The sequence below is a fragment of the Pongo pygmaeus genome, chromosome X (genome assembly GCF_028885625.2).
Source record: "Pongo pygmaeus isolate AG05252 chromosome X, NHGRI_mPonPyg2-v2.0_pri, whole genome shotgun sequence".
Lineage (NCBI taxonomy): Eukaryota > Metazoa > Chordata > Mammalia > Primates > Hominidae > Pongo > Pongo pygmaeus.
In genome coordinates, this window is record NC_072396.2 from 97,291,652 (window position 1) to 97,295,481 (window position 3,830).

The following is a 3,830-nucleotide window of genomic DNA, read 5'->3' on the forward strand; positions in this document are numbered from 1 at the left end:
GGAGGGTGAGACCCGCAAATTTGCATTATCAAGTTCTCAGGTAGTGCTATGCTATTGGTCTGTGGACCACACTTTGAGAATGATTGGACTAGGCATATGTGTAAATGTGTGTGTGTGTATCTTTCTCTCTCTCTCTCTCTCGTGTGTGTGTGTGTATCTCCTCAGGTGAATTCTAATCTCAAAACTCTTGGTATAGAAAATACCAATAAGGTTGCTTAAGTTCTAAGATACAGAGATTTTAACATAATAAGAGTTGTTAAACATCAAGATGATTTATATAGAAAGGAGATCTGTGGACAAATATCAACTTATTGGTGAATTTTCATTAAAAACTTATAAAGCCTTTTACAGTATTTTTTGAAAACTAACATTTTTTTACTGCATATATTGTTCTTCATTTTTCCATAGATAACTTAGTTGATTATCAGTGCCTCATCATTTGATTAGATCAACGGAAGATTTGAATAGTAGCCAGGTGCTTTCAAATTGCTTGAAGAGAATCTTATAAATTAGTAGTTCAGAGGCAATTCTGCAATTGTTTCAATACATGGGATTGCAATAGCGCTCTAAATACTGATTCTTTTACATGACCATGTATAAACCAAGGAGTATTCTGTATTTTTCAGTATCAATAAAGAGCCCAATTTTTTAGATGAACTATTTAAAGACTTTTCCTTTGGTCCCTTATATTTTCCTTCCTTTCCTAGAGGCCCTCAATCCTCAGGCCTCTGACACCTCATGCCTTCATCCATTCTCAGTTCCTCCAGGATGAGGACTGTCTCCCATTATAGTGATGAGCCACTTCATCCCTTCTCAGTTTCTCCAGGGTAAGGACTGTCTCCCATTACAGTGGTGAGCCAGGAAAACATCTGAATGCATGCTGTCACCAAAATAAACAACCTTGGGCTCAGGTTTGCCAGTCATTTTCTTCAGAACTTTATAGGGGTGGACAGCATTCTCTTGGGAGTACCAGCCAGGCTTACAGAGATGGCAGTGCCTGCTGCTCTTCATTATTCTCGAGTCTCTGGAAAGGCCTCTGACTTAGTAAATGAGAGAAGAAAACAAGCTTCAACACATTTGTAATCACAATGTCAAAAAGGTCTTCAAAATCATTCTCAATGACATATTCTCAGAGAAATCTACCATAATCACTGCAAGAACTGGTAATTAACATAATCGTTTTCCCAGTATTCTTTAGCTGTTGAAGCCATTTTTTTCTTTTTTTTAACAGATTCAGAACAACTGTGCAAATATCTGCCTGGATCTCTTTTTATTTCTGGAAAATATATACCACGGTTTTCCTTAAAAGCTGACATTTTGTAATTGTGTTGAATACCAGCAAATATATCCTTCCAAAAATAAAAGGGTTTTTGACCATTGTTTGGTTTTGTTAAATAGTCCACCACTCTGGCACATTAGTTACCAGAAAGTCAAAGTAGTTATCATGAAACAGTACCTTCCTGAGTGGCAAGCCATTCCAGTGTCCAACAAGAACTGCTTCCACTCCTTCTTGCCATATGCCTCTGCCAGCACCTCTGGAGTCAGCATATTGTTGCCATGGATTACACTGAGAAGAGTGCCATTATCTGCAAATTTAATGAAATTTTCATCTTCTAACTCTTATCATACCCTTTCTCCTAACTAGAAACTGGGCAAAGCTATTGTAAATGAGCAGGGTGCTTTGGGGCAGGTTGTAGTGACACAGACTGTAGTCCGAGTTTAAGCTGACAGAGTCACTGGTAGCTGGGAAAAACAGCTGAACCACGGCTGCGCGGGGAGAAATGGGGAGTGTCTCAACTTGGCAGGGTGTGAGGAGAAGACAGGTGGGACACCGCCAATCAATCCTATGATTTTTGTCCTTCATTCTGTTAAAATGACGTATCACATTGCATCACATGGATAAATCCCACTTGGTCATGATGAATGATTTTTGTAATGTATTTTTGAATTTGGTTTCCTAATATTTTCTTTAGGATTTTTGCTTCATTATTTATCAGAGATATTAGCCTGTAGTTTTCTTTTATTCACGTGTCTTTGCCTGGTTTTGTTATAAGGGAAATACTAGCCTCATAGATGAGTTTGGAAATATTCTCTCCTCCTTTTTTTTCAGAATAGTTCAAGTAAAATTGCTATTTATTCTTTAAATGTTTGATAGAATTCAGCATTGAAGCCATTGGGTCCCAGATTTTTTTTTTTTTTTAACTTTTATTTATTTATTTTTTATTGGAAGACTTTTTAGCATGGCTTCAATCTCATTATTTGTTATTGGTCTGTTCAGGTTTTGGATTTCTTCCTGATTCAGTCTTGGTAGCGTGTATGGGTCTAAGAAGTTGTCCATTTTTCTAGATTTTCCAATTTATTAGCACATAGTTGCTTATAGTAGCCATTAATGATCCTTTGAATTTCTTCAGTACCAGTCGTAATGTCTTCTTTTTCATTTCTGATTTTACTTATTTGTATCCTCTCTCTTAGTCTGGGTAAAGGTTTGTCAATTTTGTTTAAATTTCAAACAAGCAACTTCTTGTTTTATTGATCTCTTGTATTGTTATTTTTAATTTCAATTTTATTTCCCCAATTATTATTTCTTTTGCACTACTAATTTTGGGTTTGGTTTGCTCTTGCTTTTCTAATTCTTTAACATGCATCATTACATTTTTTATTTGATGTTTTCCTTCGTGTTTGATGTAGGCACTTATAGCTATAAACTTCCCTCTTAGTACTACTTTTGCTGTATGTAATAGGTTTTGGTATGTTTTCTTTCCATTATCATCTGTATCAATAATTTTTAAAAGTTTTTTCTTTTTTTTTTTATTGACCCCCTGGTCATCCCAGGAGCATATTGATCAATTTCCATGTATTTGTATAGTTTCCAAAATTTCTTTTCTAATTGATTTTTGGTTCTATTCCAATGTGGTCAGAGAAGATGCTTGATATTATTTCAATATTTTGAATGTTTTTCACACTTGTTTTATGACCTAACATATGGTCTATCCTTAATAATCCGAGTGCTGAGAAAAAGAATGTGTATTCTGCATTCATTGGATGAAATGTTCTGTAAATATCCATTGATTTATTTGATCTATAATGACGATTAAATCCCATGTTTTCCTGTTGATTTTCTGTCAGGATGATCTGTCTATTGGTAAAAGTGGGGTGTTGAAGTGTCCAGCTATTGAAGACCCCAGAGATTGGAGTCTATCTCCCTCTTTAGCTCTAATAATATTTGCTGTGTATATCTGTGTGCTCCAATATTAGGTACACATATATTTAAAATTGTTATATATTCTTGCTGCATTGATACCTTTATAATTATATAGTGTCCTTCTTTATTTATTTTTATAGTTTTTATCTTGAAATCTGTTTTGTCTGACACAAGTTTAGCTACTGCAGCCCTTTTTTGGTTTCCAATGACATGGAATATCTATTTCCATATTTTAAATTTTCAATCTCTGTTTTTTTATAGGTGATGTATGTTTCTTGTAGGCAATAAATCAATGGGTCTTGCTTTTTTTATCTATTCAGCCATTCTGTGTTCATTTGCATTCAATGATATTATTGAAAAGTAAGAACTTACCCTGCCATTTTATTATTTGCTTTCTGCTTGTTTTGTAGTCTTCTCTTTCTTTTTTGCTTCTTTCCTGCCTTCCTTTTAGTGAAGGTGATTTTCTCTGGTAATATGATTTAATTTCTTCCTTTTTATTTTTGATGTATTTATTGTATTTTCTTGGTTTGATGTTACCAGGAGCCTTGCTATTAATATCTTATAAGCCATTATTTTAAGGTGAAAATAACCTAACACTTTTTGCATGAATAAACAAAAAACAAACAAA

General features: G+C 34.3%; 1 pseudogene; it reads right to left on the reverse strand.

Moving 5' to 3' along the window:
* Positions 1 to 413: 413 nt before the first annotated feature.
* LOC129024141 (5'-nucleotidase domain-containing protein 1-like) lies at positions 414 to 1,864 on the reverse strand (annotated as a pseudogene).
* Between the last annotated feature and the right edge of the window lie 1,966 nt (positions 1,865 to 3,830).